The sequence below is a fragment of the Acinonyx jubatus genome, chromosome A2, assembly GCF_027475565.1.
Source record: "Acinonyx jubatus isolate Ajub_Pintada_27869175 chromosome A2, VMU_Ajub_asm_v1.0, whole genome shotgun sequence".
Taxonomy (NCBI): Eukaryota; Metazoa; Chordata; class Mammalia; order Carnivora; family Felidae; genus Acinonyx; species Acinonyx jubatus.
The window spans coordinates 77285898-77304959 of NC_069383.1; the positions used below are offsets into that span (position 1 = coordinate 77285898).

A 19062-nucleotide genomic window follows, 5' to 3' on the forward strand; every position below is an offset into this window, starting at 1 on the left:
TGGTAATTGTTATTAAATGCTTGACTCAAAAAGCAATCCATTACATATTACGTATATCATATACATTTAAAAAGTAGATATACAGATCTTAAAAACAAGTTGACTGACAACAACACTATGTAAAATCTTTTTCCTTTAAGCCTTCTGATGAGGCATCTTTAAGTAACATTTAATGTAGTCTTGGAGAATTACAAATTAAAAGTCAATTAGAGTAATGCTTAAATACACTGTCTTAATATTTTCTTATTTACCTTTTCCTTAAAGCAAAATTTAAAATGATTAAGAGCGTAGGGCCATGAATAATTTAAAGACACTTAGCATTATTTAAAATGAAGCCCTAAGAACTAAAAGAACAGGAAATTAAAATTTAACATTGAAAAACAGACAAACATGCTTAATTTAATGCAACGGTTTATCTGTGAATAACACCTTATCGGATTGGGGGAAAGGGCAGCAGCCACTTCTTTTCAGGTTCCTTTCATTAGAAATCAGCCAGGGGCACATCCCCCAGATAAACAGGCTCCCTACTGCAGCCACATTCATATGCAGCGGGAGGACTGCAGCTCTGTGCTCAAAGTTCTCTGTTCAGGGATGATGAGTGATGTGTCAACTCTAAACAAGCATGTGTAGCCCTCTCTGCGGGCAACCTGCTCACCGATGTTTTATTAATCGGTGCATTAATAGAATCTCAGAGGTTCGCTGTGAATAAAACCCCTGGAATACGTGGGCAAGAAGCGTGTGTATGCTCTGCGTATGCTAATGTGTACGTTCCTTCCTCTCTTGACTTTGCCCAGGGACACAGTGTCGAAAACGAAATCCAGTTTGATTCAATGAATAAGTCGTTTATTCAGGGAAGATCTAACGCCAGCCACCACGCCCACTCTCCCCTAGAAAGAAACCCTTAAGATCTGGAGAAATTTTAGGGTTAGTGATAGCATATGAAATTTGATTGTAAATTTAGCTATAAAATTTTTCGCTGCCAGAATTATAGGCAATAAAAGACATGGTCTTTGTTCCTGAACGGCCATTTTCGATTGGGTAAACAGAGGTTGTAGCTTTCTGACATTTGTAATAGCAGGATGTGTCATGCGCATTCTAATTCCTTTATTTTTACTGCGCAACAGATGTATTTTTCCCAGAATCCTTTAAGAAATTATTGTGAGTAGATGACTATTTAAAATCCAATCATTTTTAGCAAATCTACTTAAAATTTCTAGCTTAAATTACTTTAGCTGTAAGGTGGTCTAATTCCATTTGCTGAATTCCCATAGTTTGTGCTATGTTTATGATGATCATATTTTTTAATATTTATTTGCATAGTTTTTTTAAGTTCAAATTTAACAATTTGTTCTTTTCCTTCTATCTTCCTCGTTAGATTGTAAGCTATTGGATATCAAGGACAGTGCCTTAGACATTTCTGTACTTCCCATAGTGCCTCACATATAAATTTGTCAAGTATTGGTTAAATGATAAATTCCAAGGAGCATGTAGGTTTTTGAGAGATCAGTCAGAGGATTGGAAAAATAATTTAGAAATTCTCTGCAGGGAATGAAGAAGATAGCTGAGAAGACCACTACCGCCCCCCCTCCCGCCCCCAAAGTGACATTATAATAGGTCAAGATGCAACTTTGGCACTAGAGAAACTTGACCCAAATAGCTCTCAATTTTCCTTTGACTTTGAATTGCTTTAAGGAAAAAGATACGCAGTAAAACTAGAAAAGCTGAGAGCGCTTGAGAAATTGGAAAGGTTAGGACACACATTGGTGGTCCCAGGGAGATTAGGAAAAATGTAAAACAACACAGGACCTACAGGTCAGGTTCTATGATGCATGAATGACAAGGCGGAAGAGTGGAGGCCAGGCCTATGTATTTAGATTTGATGTGTGAGCCTGTTTTATTCACAGAGAAGACAGAAGCAGCCCCAGACCCTAGGTGGCTCTCTGGAAGATGGAGATGCTGCCATTTGGGATGAGAGCCAGAAAGAGAGGTTGATGAGGCCAAAAGGAGAAATGCCCACTTCACTATTTGAACTTTGACCCCCTCTACCCCCTACAAAGTCACAAATCCTATTTCCTTCAATCCTCTGAATTTAGAAAAAAAGTGTTTTTATGAGGTAGGCAAACAGATGTACGATTGTGTTAAACTTGGGTCCTTAGGGTAATTGCTGCTAATTTACTTCCAATCAATAATATTAACTTGATTCATTCCACGTACAATATATATGAAAAATTTATTCAAAGTGAGTGGATAAAAATTCAAAGTGAATCTTTCTTGTTCTAAACACCAACATGCACAGTATTTTCCTGCGTGTGCGTACGTGTGCGTGTGTGTGAGGGCAGTATGTGTGTTGCCATTTCAGCTGGTTTTCATCCTCAAGTTTCCTAACCTCATTACAAAGCCTTGGAACTGGAGCCTCCCCAAATTCCCTGCAGTCTACCTTTGTCCTTTTCCTCTTAGAAGCTGCCAAATCTAATAGGAGTTATAGGTTTGTCAGCATGAACAGAGAGTACAGAAACTGGGTTTGTCAAAAGCTTTCCCTCTAGCTCTGGACAAAATGGCAAAGGAGAAGAAGTGGAGGAATGCTGTTCAGGGGAGAACATTTTTACTAGTTGGCCATGTGATCTATCAAGTGACTGCTGTTAATAATGTCCTGTGTGTATACAGTCCTTTCTCTTGTATAATGTCAAAGTGTTTTGCACAATGAATTAACTTTTACTGCTGCCTGGTGAGAAAGAATTACATTATCTATTGCTGAGAAGAGAGAGTGAGAGAGAGAGAAATTTGTAATGCAAATTGTTTAAGGTAGTAGTGGGAAGTAAATATAGAATTAGGATCTAAGGAAGCTTTTATCATTATTGCCCAATAGAGCCTTACAAAAGAGAACACATATCAACATATGTCCTATGTGTTTCCCCCACAATATCATGCGGATCTCTTAAATTGTTCTCAGTAGGTAAAAGATAAAACATCTGAAAGACCATCATCTTTGCCTAGTGCTAAATGAAGTTGTTAGAATACCTACAGCTGGCTTCTGCTTCTGGCCAGTCATAGTAATTGGTATTGAAACTGCCCTCCAGATGAAAATAGCTGTAAAATGGACAAAATGTATAAGGCAAACTATGATCCTTGAGAGAAAGAAACACATGAAGGAATTGCCATGATTACTCTGTGAAGTTCCCAACATTCTACATGGGAACACTATTCTGCCCTGGGGCAGGGGCAGCCTCGTTGACCTCAGAGGCAGAGATTAGAGTTCTTGGCTTCTGAAGTGATTGCAATTTGTAGGGCAGAGGGATGCATAGAGATGGTGAGAATGAGATCTATGTGGTGCAAAGGTTAGTCATGTCATATACAGGGTGAGATTCCTTGAGGCCTGGCAGGGATCACCTGCCTGCAGAGGGTTGAGAGAAAGGTCAATATCAGAGGTCATGCATATCAGAAAACTAATGAAACTCTAACCCACCTTGAGTGGAGAGACCACACCAGGCATTATTATGCTTTCAGTCAAATTTCCAGAAAGGCTATGCTCTACAACTAAGAGCCAAGCTCAGGAACAAGGGAGATGTCATAGGACTACATCTAGAAAAGACCTGCCCTAAGAAGACTAAGACTAAGTCTAACAAAACTAAAATTATTCACCAGTTACTTAACTGCCTGCTAAGGCAAAACTCAAAACTCTTAAAGGAAGACGACATCATTTAGACTGCCTTCAGTATCATCCCACAATAACCAATATGCTATCAAAAGTGGTTTGACAGTCAGAGAAGGACAGATATCATGTGTTTTCACTCATATGTGGATCTTGAGAAACTTAACAGAAAACCAGGGGGGAAGGGAAGGGGAAAAAATAGTTATAAACAGGGAGAGAGGCAAACCAAAAGAGACTCTTAAATACAGAGGACAAACTGAGGGTGGATAGGGGGTGGGGGTGATGGGAAAATGGGTGATGGGCATTGAGAAGGGCACTTGTTGGGATGAGCACTGGGTGTTGTGTGTAAGCTAATGTGACAATAAATTATATTCATCAAAAATTGTTTGACATATAAGAAAACAGGAAAATGTGACCCAGAGTAAAGAGAAAAAGCATTCAATAGAAATAGGCCCTGAAATGATTCACATTTTGAAATTAGAAGGTAAGAACTGTAAGTAGACTATTGTAAATATGTTCAAAAATTTAAAGAAATGAATGAATAGATGAGAAATCTCATGAGACGATGGAAACTATAAAAAAAACACAAAACTACTATATTTAAATATATAAAATGTGTGTGAGGGGGCACAACAAATTGGAGATGGGAAAACAGTCAATAAAAACCTGGAAGATAGATGACAAGAAATGATCCAATCTGACCAGAAAGAAATGACATTGAAAAGAATTGACCAAAGCTTCAATGTTCAGTTGGACAATATTAAGTGGTCTAATACACATGTAATTTGAGTTCCAGAAAGAGAGGAGAAAAAATGGAAGGAAAAAAATGCTTGAGGAAATAGTGACTGAAAATACCCCAAACTTTGTGGTAAGCATAAGACTACAAAACCAAGAAGCTCAGCAAATCCTAAGCAGGATAAATACAAATAAAACCACATATAGCAAATCATAGACAAATTGTTAAAACCTAAGGGAAAGCTTGGAAAACAGAGTAAAACGGCACGTATGTGCAGGGTAACGATATGAATGACGGCTCACTTTTCATCAAAAATAGTGGTGGCCATAACCCAATGGAATGGCATCTTTAAAGTTCTTGGGGGGGAGAAACCAGTCAGGCATCCCCAAATTCTATTTCCAGTTCAAATATGCTTCAAGAATTGAGGTGATATTCAGATTTTTCAGGCAACGAAAGGTGAGAGATTTCATTGCCAGCAGACTTAAACTATGAGACATGTTAAAGGAATTACTTCAAAGAGGATGACACCAGATGGAAATTCAAATGTATCGGAAGGAGTGAAGCGCACCAGAAATGGTAAATGCACGGGTTAATATAGAAGATCTGTTAAGTCCAGCTGCCAGGCATTGTTAGAATGAGTTCAGGGAAACTATATTTGTCACAAATAAAAAATGGTTAGAAAAGATGAGTCCCACTACCATTTTGTCTATTGTACTTTGATTTTACTTCTTTCTGTATATGTTTGCATCCATCCTAGATCTTGTTAGTTGAAAACCTTTTTGCACCTTCTACAGGACTTCTGCTAAAAGAACGATCTCCTAATTCAAAGGCCATGCCTCTGACAGTAAGACAGGTAGTAGCCCATAGCACATTCTTTTTTATTATATAGCTGCTAATAGATTTTGTCAAGGATGAAACACAGCTGGAACACAGTGGTACAGCTGGACTGGTTGTTAAAATATTAAAATACTTCCCTCTAATTGGTGAACAGTAAATCCACCAAGCCCTCTGAATATTCCTCCACTTTCCTGGTGGCTCTGGTTTCTCCTCTGGTGTATCTCCACCAATTCTCCCAATTTCCTCATAACCCAGCAATAAAAGTGTCAAATTCTGGCACGGTAGGGTCTCTAGGTTCCGGCGCCAAGAGTCTGGTTCCTGTCCATTTTCATAACATGAGACGAGTCGTTAAACATTTTGAATATCACTCCTGAATTGACTTGCTGAATCCGATGTGGTAAATTAGGGGGAAGTTTTAGTTTTAAAGCAAGATTGTCATTAGTTAGAACAAAAAGGGATTTTGCTTTGTAGTTTGGCTAATTAGCATCCATTGCTAATTTTTTTCTAGAAACTGTACCACATTTTCTCTTGGGGAGCCAATCCAAATGTTCATAAAGCAAGGTGAATCCATTCCTGGCTTGATAGGTGGTACACATGAGTAACCAGAATGTGATATGTCTCTGGCCACAGCAGTTGGTTCCGGGATGAGTCTGTGACCAAGTCATCGCCAACTGGGGTTAATCTGAAAACTTTTTTAGAACTCCCAGGAGAAAAACATCCTCTTTCTGTTAGGGTGATGTAGAGAAATGGATATAAGCCCAGAGCTGTTGGCAGCCATCTTACCACCATGAGTTGAGAGCCTGAGGTGTAAAGCCAAGAGATAGAGAAATGGTGAAACCTAACAATGTCATATGTGATATTTAATCCAGCTTAGATTTCCCAGTTATGAGAGACAGCAGATTCCTCTTTTGCTTAAATCAGTTTGAAATTTGTTTGTCACGTGTCACTAGATGATTCCTGAATAGAACCTCCCTTCTGTTCCAATTCCCTTCCCATTAAAGATACTAAAATTTATTGAGCACCTACCTTATGCCAGAAACTGTGATTAATATTAGGTGTCAATTATTTTATTTAATCCTCCAGTTTTCCTCCTGCTCAGGCATGCCCTTCCATAGATGACTGATTCTGCCCAGAATCTCAGATGGACCCAGGCTTCATGATGGTTCCCACTGTGTTAGCCTGCCTATGGATGGCTTTTCCTAGAAATGCAACTACTCCAGTCATCCCTGCCTTTATACTCTTACCAGAATTCCAGTTTTCTCAAAACTCTTACTTATGACAAGTGAAGTCAATCTGCTATATTAAGCTGTCAGTTTTTAGCACATTAATGCATGTTAGTTTATTAACCATTTAGGGGTGCTCAAATTTTTAATGGGCCAAAACATTGTCTTGAGACAAGAGAAACGTTTTAAATCATGGAATTTTAGATACCTCAGTGTACATGCAATTCAGTATGAGGGCCTAACTGGTGTTCTTCAAGTTACAGCACTTATGAACTCCGTACTCAAATAGAAACAACTTGTGCATATCAGCCACTGTGAAATTCGGGGCTTAAGATAATCCTCAAATAGATGATTAAACGCCAGGCAATTAAGGGCCATTGACAAGTTATCTCCAGCCTGATGGAGTTGTCTGGTCTCTGATGTGACTTTAAAACTTTTTTTTTTTTTCCAGTTCTTCTTTGTTGAAAAATTTTAGAGAAAATTATTGATGTGCTTTAGTTGTCTGGTCTGAGGTGTCCAGGGCCAATTATACATATTTATTTCCAATTCTGTGTTCAGTGATACCACGTTGATAGCATCAAATTAGCCATGATGGGAGTACTTACACTGCAGAAATTAGTAAACATTAACAGTCAGTCTGTCCTCACAAATCCTACAGATTTGGTTCTTAAACATTTACCAGCACACCACTAGAGGTATATTTAACAGTATGCTCTTAAAAATCTATTCCTAGGGAATCAAATAGGAAAAGCCTGGGAAGGCAGTATAGCATCATGCCTTACTTAGATCAGTGTTTTTTCTACCTGAAGATCACAAGCTGTTCACGTGTCATGAAATACATTAGTGAATTGCAACGAGATTTTAAAAGGAAGCAGAAGAATTGAAAGGAGGGTAGACAATGCCCAAAGGCATGTAGTAAGGCTGAGTATTATCTTCTAAAACTTTTTTTGGTGCATATGAGTGTATGTTTTCAGTTACAAGGTAAAATAATTTCTTACTGGCTCATGGTCAAAAAGAAAGTTTGAAAGTCAGTGTTTTACAACGTGGGCCCTGTAGTCAAACAAATGTTTAAGTGTACTTTATAGTCAGCATGTGACCACCTTTCTGTCCCTCATTTTACACGTGTGTCAAATGGAGACAATAACAGTGCCTTTCTCATGGGCTTGTTTATAGGATTAAATGAAACAGTACAAAACATTAGCTCAATGACGATTAGTTACTAGTAAAATTTTTGATAGTGAGGATAATTTGCCATGTGCTCCAATGAAGCTGGGGGGTATTCTGGACCCTCCACATAACCACCTCTGGTTCAAAGCCAGTGCTGTTTCAGGATTGGATGCTTTTGACTGTCTAGTCTTCATTTTCTCAATTAGTGAACAGAACCACCTGGTAGTAATCCTCTATGACGCTGATTTTCTCCTGGCTAACGTTTAGGAGCTATGTGATCTGGGGGAATCACTGGCTTGCCGAATGATGCAAAGTAGGGCCTAAAAGCTCCTACGTGTCCAGTAAATTCTGGATTGTTTGGCATTTATGGGTGATAGAGACCATAAAATGCCGGGAGAAAGTGGAAAGTAATCACCTACGAAAAAGATGCAAGGTGCTCATAGCAAATGGATTTATTCCGTTTCTCCTGAAAAACACGTTTTCATCCCTGCTCTCTTGATCCTTTCCTGTCATACTGAGTTTTATTGAAAGAGGGCTGGGTACCTCTTGTTCTGAGTCAGACTGGACTAGGACATTATTAGCTGACTTGTACGCTAAGAGCAGAATGTCTAAGTTTCTGTCCGCAGATCATCTTAATTTTCACTGTCCTGCGGAGTCGGTGCCTCAGGTACAAATGGTTTGGGCCCTTGTGGCTGTAACGATTATTACTCTTTAAATTCCATGGTAATTGCAGTGTCTGTGCCGACCAGCCTGGGCTGCCTTCTGCCTCCTTTTCCAGGCCCTGCATGATTTTCAGGGAGAACTGATCCCTCTGTCTTAGCACACGTCTAAATGCGGGAAGCTCCTACCGTGTAGCTGTAACTGGAGGCAGAGATTTTCAACCAGCAGGACTAACGTGTCTCTTGCCTAGCTTGAACTTTTAAACTGGTTCTGACTTTGTCTGTATCTTAAACAAGACAAAGAGTGACACAAAGCCCTTGTATGACACAGCCTCGGGGTGTGCTTTCTTCTCCTCGAGTCACCCCCAAGTTACCAGCATGAAATTATGGTGCTCTGATATTACATAAAGGCCCCTTTCCCCAGGCAAGCAAAGAGTGGCGTGAGACACAAAAGAGTGGACACTGTCTGAATCTGCTTGTATAAAAGGCAAAACCAAGCAAAAATAATCTATGGTGTTGGAAGTCAGGATGGATTTCCCTCTTGGGGATGTGGGAAGTTAGTGCCTGGAAGGAAGCGTGAGAGCCCTTCTTGAGTGCTGGTAACTTCCTGCTTATTGATCCGGGTTCTTGTTTCATGGGGGAGGAGGGGTGTTTGTGAAAATTCATCAAGTTGCACAATTATGACGGATGCGGTTTTCTGCATGTGTATTACACTTCAGTGAAAATTTACAATGAGAAAGCAAGGCTACAGTGAAAAAGAGTGCCTAGAGCAGCTGTGTATTTTTTTTTAATGGTTGTGTATGACAAATTGGCCACAGGGGTAATGACATAAACTTGCAACTGTGGGCTTATTGACGAAGACGCGTACCCTCAGGAGAGAATCCCTTACCGCCTGGTGAGAGGTCCTGGTGTAAAAGGAGGGGCCTTACCTCGCTGGGAGTGAGTGTTGGCCCTGCAGAGGCCTCCTTCTCATTATAGCTGGCAGCTAGCCACTTTGTTTTCCTTCCTTTCCTATGGAAGTAGAAATCAGGAAGCTGAGTGCAATCGACCAATACACCAGTCACATGCAGCCTGACAATGATATCTGTGATTTCCCAGCTCGGGCTGGATGAGAGCACCAGTGGTGAGGTCCCATCAGAGGAACCCATTCTGAGGGGGGTGGGGGGGCAACTGCTGCTCTCACAGTTTGAGTTCTGAAAAGTGAATGGAATTAATCCTTGACTTCATTGTGTTCCAGCGTTCAAGAAATTCTGCTCAATAATTTCTTTAGAATCACTTCCCGTATCTCCGGGTTAGGCCCTCTGGTGGGTTCTAAGGATGGAAGAAGGAGTAGGATATCATCCCTGCTGAATTTAATAAAGTATGCTTTCTTGAGGCGATGATAGCCATGAAACACTAAATGGGATATGTAACCCAAACTAATTTGGGCAAAGCCCACCGATGGGCCAGACCTGGTAAGGACCAAAAGATGCCTCCTCCCGTTGCCATAATTGTTTGCCTCTACTGCACCGATGGGGCTAGATTAGCATTGCAGGGTAGGGCGGCTAACTGTCAGGGCAGAGTTCCAAGGGCTGCAGATACTATTGTCCTTTCTAGATATGGTTAATTTTTTAGTGTTCCCATCCTGCCCTCTGTGAGGTCTGGGGGCATTTTAGATGCCTGGGAAACCAATGCCCACAGAGATCAACCCAGTGGCCCAATATCGAAATGGAGTAGACAGCAGTCCTGAGAATATATGCAGGCATCTGCTTCTAGTATCTTCCTAATGCTCCCAATTTCTCCCTATTGCTATTTACAATGGACTCTTATTTAAAAAGGTCACAAATAATTGTATAGAAAGCTGATTTTCATTATTCTTCTATCCTAATCGTTTAGGTACATATTGTTGTCTCTCAACTCAAGCTTTCCTTAAATCCCGGTTGCTGTTTTGGTCATGGTAGCTCCAAGTTTGGCTTTCTTTTCCCTGCTGCTACCATGGGATAGCATCAGTCTCCACTGATCTGTGGTTCTGACTGCGAGAGCCTGCTTGTATTGGGTTTCACATACCTGTCTTCTCTCCATCCAGCCTATTCAGGATATTGCTCTAAAGTTGTAGGTGTTACCTGTGGCCGCTTGAACAGATTCAGGTATCACTTGTCTCTCTCAATTTAGTCTTAGCAGGACCAGTGTCCCCCACTTTACCTGTTCACTTCCTTCTCTTTTACAGCCCATTTTCTTTAGTTCCCAGGAAACATAAAGACAATATTTTACGCTTTTCCTTTGCGTTCTTAACTCAGCATATTTTTCCAAATCTGACAAGTTAACTCAGTGATTTATCTCATGGGACTAGGAAAGTCGACCTCATTTGATTTTTCCAGGTTGCATTATTCTAGAGGACACTTATATTACATGTTGGGTCATAGTCCATATTTCAAAAGCATGCCGTTGGTCCTAAACTGTGGTGCACTCTCCCTGGCAAGATGCACACAAACCAGTTATCATAACTACACTTGTGAGGACCAGCAGATCTGTGCAGGTCAGTATCGTCCTTCTTGGCGATGGTTCATGTTTTGCCAGGCCACACGTAGCAGGTATGCGAAAAAAAATTTGTTAACTAAATAAATATTTTTCTCTTTTGTTTCACATTTTACAATACACCCTAGTTTCTTTTTCACTAGATCCTTCCTTCCTGAATGGAAAAAGTAACTAATATTTTTTGAACTCCTACTCATTTACATATATACTCATTTACTCCTCCCAAGACTTCTGTTGTAAAGGGATGAGTGAAACTGGCTTAGGGACAGACTTAAGTACTACCTGCTCAGGACTCCTGCCACTCAGTAGTGGAACAGATCTGTCTGATTCCCAGTTCTCTGGCCCTCCTTTCATAATGCCCTGCTCTGGAGAATCATATCCTAATATCCCAGAGGATTCTGAGAGGCAGATAAGAAGGAAATGACATGTAAGTCACTTGCAGCGGCTTTCTGATGTTTCTCTTTCCTTGAACACATTTGTGTTGGCTAACCTTACATTCCTATAGTCTTACGACCTCAAAAGCATTTTGTCTCAAGTCTATACGTGTCCCAGTTTAGTTTCAGGGGACTCTTTCCTCTAGGCCATGACACGTGGAAATGGTCCTAACCATGGAGGGGACTTTTGGACATGAACTTGTTTCCACACCTGGCATCTATTAGCCTTCTCATCAGGGCCATCTTTGGAGCCAACTCCATCCACTGTCCAGATGTTTCTTTAACTTGTGGCTTAGTACAAGACATTTGCACCCTGCTGCTCAGCATGCATATGGTGTAATAACCTTGGGGAATTTTGAAAGCCCTAAACTGCAATTCCTGTGAAATTGTAGGCAAAGTTATCCCAGTGGTATGGAGGCAGAACTCTCCAAGCATGCCCCTCCACAGCCTCTCAGTGACCCGTTTCACAACGGGAAGGCTGCCACTTTGTAGGATCTGTGGTAGGACACACAGAGGTCGCCCTTGACGTGACACCCAGAGGAGCACTGAATACCCAGGGGAAAGCAGTTTTTGTCTGAAAACATCATTTCTTTATTAGGTACAAAACTTGTAGTAAGAGTTAGCAAAGGAGCTTGGAATTTTTTTTTTTTTTTTATGAGAAACACCACATCTTAGTTATATTTATATCTTTCAGTGAAAACTGCACAAAGAATGAGCGTGTGGATTTCCTTAAATATTACTGACGTTGCATGGGCTTTAGGTGAGATCCCTTGCTAGAACGTTAGCATTTGAGCAAGTGAACGATGTTTTCCTGTCGACTGAAACAAATTCTTAAACATTTGCCTTCTAATGCTGTTCTGCAGTGCATTATTAGCTTGGAGGCTCGACATGTGGATTCAGGAACAATGCCGCCATCTCTGTCACAGGTGAGACAAAGGGAGAAGATTAGCTTTCTTGAGGGTTTTGAGCTGCTTTGATGACAAGTCACAAACGAGGAGCCCGCTGCTTAATTCCATGAGAAATTTCAGAGCAGCTCTTCATGCGGTAGCTCCACTGCCCCTTCCTCCAAATGGCCATTATTCTCTGCGTCACAATGAAAAGTGTGTGCCTTGTTTTTAAAATCTGAGAGGGGAAATGTTGTAGTGGGAAAGCTTTGGGAATCATTGAGCCTCCCCCTTGATCCTCTCAGTTTTCATAGGAAGAATCTGAGTTCCACGCGATAAGCAGTGTGGCTCCTCTTGTAGAGTGTGGCTTTGAAACTTTGTGAAGGACCCCCCCCCCCCACCCCGGATAAAATCTCCTTTGTGTGTGTGGCGCATGTTTGGGAACATGTGTGGATGTAGCACACTGCCCAAGTTTCTTCAAACGTATCTTCTTCTAGAGAGAGACCTCTTACTCCCCCTCCCCCCCCACGTGATTTGGAATTCCTGCTGATGAATGTCTTCCATTAGAAAATCATGTCCCTTCCCAAGGGAACAGTTAGTTAAACAAAAGTGGGGGTGGGAAGGGGTGGGGGTAACACCGGTATGGGTGAGCCAAGGCAGAAAACGAGGGACTCTATTGCTTAATTTCGGGGATCAAGGGTGGCCAGCTGTAAAATACAAAGCGCCTATTGGCCACGCGCTGCTGCTCTGAGCACAAGGTGAAAAAGTGAAAGGTTAAAACAAAAGCGAAAAAGGAAAATAATAGGCGTATCCGCAGGCTCTCTCCTGCCAGGTGAGGAAAGAAAGGGAAGAGGCTGGCAGCTCCTTCACATAGCTGAGCGTTTGAACGAGGACGAGGCACACGGGGCGACAGGAACCGGGACAGTGCGCCGAGCGCGGGAAGTCAACCGTTCCCGCCAAAGACCTTGGCTCCGGCCGCGCGGTCACTGGGCCGTGAAATCACAATTGACTGAGCCAGGGGTTCGGAAGTGAGCGGGAGCTGCCCCAAAGTGCATCCTGCTATTTAGCTGCTTTGACAACGACCGCAGTGAGCAGCTCCGTGTTTGTTGGACGATGACATGGTCTTGAAGAAATCATTAATAGAAACAGTTGGTTATAGTCACGCTGCCCGAGCTGGTAGTTTAGGTTGTAACCACTGAGGATGTGACCTGGGGTGGGACGCAGAAGCCAGACGTGGGGAGAGCTGAGCTGGCCAGCAGAGCGGATGATACCAGGATGGTACAACAGGGTCTTCCCGAGGGGTTTAGTTCTCACTTGGTGTTACACTTGGGCTCTGTGGGATACGGTTGAGGCTAAAACTCTTTGGTGCCTAACGATGTGGACAAACGAGAGAGTTGAGAGAATGCACCTATAAGGAGAAGAGAGGCTTTGATTTACGTAGAAGGCTAAAGATCTTAAATACTGTGGTTGCCCATGGAAGAAAAAAGACTTTTTATAAAATCAAATGGGCTCACAGAAAATAGGCCTGAAACAGAGAAAAATCTCCTGTCAATTTTCTTAAAAAAATCTTTTTTAAAAAAATGTGTATTGACTTTTGAGAGAGGGGGAAAGAGACAGAGCATGAGCAGGGGAGGGGCAGAGAGAGAGGGAGACAGAATCTGAAGCAGGCTCCAGGCTCCGAGCTGTCAGCACAGGGCCTGACACGGGGCTCGAACCCATAAACCGTGAGATCATGACCTGAGCTGAAGTTGGACGCTTAACCGACTGAGCCACCAGGACACCTCTGTCAACTTTCTTTTAAAGAAATAGTTTGAAATCTTTATTACCCCCAAGATATTAGAAGGTGCGTTATGCTTTCTGTTTTGTTACATATTAGGGAGTAAGGTTAGAAGCTTTAATGGACAGCACATTTTCTGGATGAGACATGCTTTTGTCTTTGTGAACTTTGTGAAGCTGATGTGGCAGCTAACTTTTCACCGCATGGCTCAAGGGTGACCTGCTTCAACTTTTCTCAGGATAATTGTATGCGTAATGGAATCATGGACACTTAGGTGTGGAAGTGAACTTATAAAATGCCTCTTCTAGCTCCCCCGAGGGCCGGGAGCAGCGAGCGGTCTTGTCCCTGTTATTAAATCACTTGAAATCAGAGCCAGGACTGGAACCGAGTTTATGAGTCCGAAGGCCTCTCTGAGCGTGCTGTCTGCATTGAAGGGTGTCAGTGGTCATTGCTCTACTCTACAAAATCAGTACAGAGTCGACATTAGAATCTGAAGCCATTATGGGGCACTTGGCTCCTTTTAATTTTTGTCAGGCCAGAGGTGTGTGATGTCTGCCAACCCTGTTATTCAAAGAAGCTGACTCCAAAGGGTCTGCTTCATCCAAGAATCACCGAGAGTACCGCTGGATCTTTGTCCAATATCCTTTTTGAGTAAAGTGATCTAAGCCCTGTGAAATCAGCTTTCCCCATTTTGGCATTAGCAAATGCATCAGGCGAGGGATTCATCCTGGCTCAGGAGGTGACACAGGGGTGGTGAAGGCTGTGGCTGGATTCTGATCAACTGTGTGCCCTTGGATGGTCTCTGAGCTTTCGTCTTCCGATCCGTAGAACAAAGGGGTGGGACTGAATGATTTCTAAGGTATTCTTTGACTTGCACATTTTTCCCCCATTCTCCATTTTATGGTGACAATTATTTCTGGAATTCTAGTTGTCTGTCTATTTAACTTTACAGCACTTGGCTCTCCTCCCAAATCCAGCATAAATTTCTATTGAAGTCATTAAAAAATATATATATTTTTCTCCCCGCGACTGACCCTCTGTTAGTCGTGTGTCTGGTTGGTTTCCCAGGGGTAGGGATACATTGAACAGCCTGCTATTGTCTCATTTGTCCAATGCCCTCCCCGCAAGGATGGAACACAAGCGAATTAGTCAAAGTATAAAGATCAGAGAACTAAATGAGGAAAGCATCAGAAAATAGGGTCAGCCACTCGATACTCTAGAAAAACATTTAATGTTTGATGCCTAGCTATAAGAAGCTTTGTGTTGTTGGCAAAGAGGGAAGAAAAGAGCAAGGAGAAAAGGAAAAAGCAATATACTCATTGGGGGCCTGCTTTGTTTTAAGTATGGATAGACATAGCCAGCTAGTTCTCATTTGGCCCTTTCCATCATCCATTCGTTTAAACAGTATTACTCAGTGTGCTTACATGCCAGGCACTCAGGATACAGAGGTAAATGGGACAGCCTTTGTCCTCAGCGAGCTCACTTAATCAGGTAGATATTTTATCTTCAACTTTACACAAAAGAAGATCCTCTTCTTTTGTCAGCCTATAGATTTCTTTCAGAAACTGTGGGGATGGGACCTTCTTTAAAAAATTCCTCCCAGCCATGAGTATCCAAAACTCGAGTATGCGTTCATTTTACTGTAATGATGACGTGGTGTGTTTTGTCCAAAAAATTCTCGCTGAAACCATCCGATTTCTTAGCTTCCTCAGTTCTTGGTGAGCAGTTCTGCAGGAAGGCGTTCGTGTCATGCTGGAATTGAAAGCATAGCGAGGCTGTGTGCCTTCTCCAAGGTCACCGAGAGAGATGGCGGCAAGTCCTGGATCCTAGGTGGCTGCAGTTGTCTGGGAGAGATTTCTGGTTCTATTGTTTTTCAGTCAGATTTTCTGGGGTCCAAGTTTCCCAGTTTGGAGGGTGATGTTCTCTACCCAGGTCTGCCTTCTCCAAGGAGGTCCGGTGCTAAAATGAGAGTGGCCTTTTGCTATCCTTGGGCCAATGCGCCATTCTGCCCCCGCAGCAGGGCCGTGAATAATTAGATAAAGCATACCTCCCACTGCCCTCAGGGGCTTTGGGCGCACCTGCCAAGTCAAATGCACTTTATCTCAGTCAAGCATTGCCTGCCCCTCTGCTGTGGCCAAACGCCCAGACATTTTGCTGCTGTTTAACAAAGCCAACTGGAGAAGAAAATGACCCAAATGCCAGCACTGGGAGAGTTATGAGATGGAAGGGAAATTTCCATAAGGTAAAATATGCAAATGAGAGAGCCTGGCTTTCCTTCCCATCATAAATTAGCTACTTATCACACTGGGCCATGAAATGCCGAGACAGGCAGTGTACCCAGATTTGGCCACGGTAGAGGGAACCAACACGGGCAGTTGACCAGGAGATACAGGGCCTGGGCATGAGGAATAAAGCAGAGCCCATTTCTGTCTCTGCTGTTCACCGTACCGTTCACTTCCAAGAGTGCTTTCCTTGTGTCTTTTGTAAGGCACATCATATTCAGTGAGGTAGGGAATCTATCTCTGCACTTGCTTTGGTCATCCCATTGAAGGTCCTATGAATTCCTTAGTAGCATATTGACCCCTTCTTCATCTGTTCCTGCACCGGAACATTGGCATGCATTGTAGGAGGAGGGACCTCACCTCTGAGATGGCGGTGTTGATCTACATCCTTGTGTTGCAGGTGTGGGAACAGCAGGCTGAGGGCCTCCCTGGCTCCCTCCCTAGTTGAAACTCATGGCAAATGGTTTGTTGGAGAATCTTTGTGACTCCTGCTTCTGAGCCTCATACTTCTCTGGGAAGTACTTCTTGGTGGGTCCTAGAAGTGGGAAGTTCTTCATGATCTCAGAGCAGAATTAACAACATAGCCCTCCACAATTTTTTCAGGGCCTCATGATATCTGGGAGAGACACCAATATCACGTCAGGCTGCTACAGAGGCCAAGAGTTTATGGCGTCGCATATGTTCTATCGCACTCCTTGAAGAAAAGCTTTAGCATTTTCTAACGTGGTGCTTGGGCCACTCTAAGCCACAAACATCCTCTCAGTGGTGTGTGTGTGTGTGTGTGTGTGTGTGTGCGCGTGACATGCTGCTGGTGAGGCATGGGGGGCAGTGCCCATAATGGGAGGCAGGGAGACTTTTGTCATGCATTCACAAGAGGGGCTAAATTGGGGCACTAACATTGCCAAACTGCTTTAAGATCTTAAACCACTCTGTGTCTCAGTTTTCTCATCCGTAGTATAATGTTAATGGCGCCTACCTCGCACTGTTGTTTGTGAACTTAAATGAGGTAATGCTCATGGATGTGCTCTGTAATGATTGAAGAAATTACTATGGAATATCTCATTACCTTTGTCTCAGCCAGCTCTCCTTTTGAGGAGAGCTTACATTTGGAATTGGTTTGGGTCAGACTTGAAATGTGTTAGTGCATTAGTGTGTATGTGATAAATTTGGAGGAGGTGCTACCACTCCCTTTTAGCCCGCAGGATTCCTGGTCCCCAGCCCCTCAGTAGGCCTGCAGTCCTAGTGCTGGATTTATTTTTTATACCCACAAGGCTCTTATTATAGTATAGATTCCACTGGCAAGAATCATATCACAAACTTTTTTTTCCCCAATCAATAGAGGACATTTTAGGTGCCTAGGAGTGAACAGTTGCTATAAAAGTTCAAAAAACTAGCATTGTCAGCCTTCTAATTTGTCCCTGGACACAAGGATGGGGTGGGGTCAAGGTTGCAGATTGAATTTCTGAATAAGAACAGTATATGCAGCTTCATGGGAGAAGAAATATGAAGCGTGAACACTTTTTGATAGGACGGGAATAATAATGAAGGACCATAAAATCTCTACAGATTCTCCCCCACTTTATTGGGGTTTTATTGTGTTTTATTGTGGTTTTCTTTGGGCTCTTCAGAGAATATGCTTTCTTGAGTCACTTAGGTATGTCTCTGTGTGTGGATAGGGGAAGTCTGTATAGGGATAGTCGTGTCATGGGATATAGCTTCTGCCTTTCCAATGTTTCTCAAAAAGTTCTTATCCTAAGCCCAAAGCAGAGAGTTTTATTTGAATTTTTCTGTTGCTTTCATTTTCTATTACCCGACATTAAACCATAGGTAGAGAGGGACTACTACATTATTTATCTTTTTTGCATAAAACATAATTTTCATCTTCCCAGCGATGAAGCCATCGCTGACATGACATGACATCGCCATGAGCATGACATAGCGAGAAAAATTCTTGCTTTGTAGTCAGACAGACTTGGTTGGGCTTTAATAACGGCTCTATGAATTATAAGCTATTTGACTTTGGGTAAATTATTTAATGTTTCTGAGCTCCATTCACCTCATCTGTCAAGAGGGGACAATAATACTGGCCTTCGTTTGTTCTTGTGGCTCATAGTAGATACCCCAAAGTGCTCCCATTGTCCTCCTTTTGAAGTTTACAGCTATAGAAATGGTAAGAAGTCACAGAGAAGAAATAGAACTGAGTTCTCCAGGCCTGTAAAACACTTTCCCTAAAGCGTTTTACAAAGCTCACCTTCATTCACAGTATACATCTCTCACCGGGATGGATGCAATCAGAATCCTTTGCTCTAAACCCTTCAATGGCTCAATTTCCTACAGAGCATATCTAAACTCTTCAAGTTCTTTTATAATTTTGTATACTGTACCTCTCCAGCCAATTTCTTACTACCCTCCACTATTTGCCATCATAATCTTCTGTTTTATTTACTGGTATGGCAGATTTTATTTTCCAAAAATATGTCTGGTGCCACTCTCCCCTCAAGAGTTGGGGTCTACTTGTCCTCCCCTTGAACCTGGGCAGGATTTCGTGACTGCCTCATGAAGAGAATGCAGTAGAAGTGCCACTTCCTAGGGATGCCTAGTGACGCTAGGTGGTGAAAAGTGATAAGACTTCTTGCTCCCACTGCTTTCTCTTTCTAGGAATGCTCACCTTTACAGCCCAGACACCTTACTGTGAGGCAGCGAAGCAGCCACATGAAGAGGTCATGTGTAAGAGTTCCAGTTCGTGGCACTTGGCTGAGGTCCCAGCACACAAGCAGTATCAACTGCCAGACATTTGTGAACAGATCTTTAGGGGACACAGCCCCCAATCTTGAGCTGCCCCAGATATAATGTGTGGAGAAATGAGTTGTCTTCACCAAGCTCTGCCTCAATTGCAGATT

At 42.4% G+C, this 19062-nt stretch overlaps 1 protein-coding gene across 2 annotated transcripts in view; it reads right to left on the minus strand.

The window, feature by feature from the left end:
• Window positions 1–19062, minus strand: part of GRM3 (glutamate metabotropic receptor 3) — a 219156-nt gene that overhangs the window by 102726 nt on the left and 97368 nt on the right. The window lies entirely within an intron of this gene.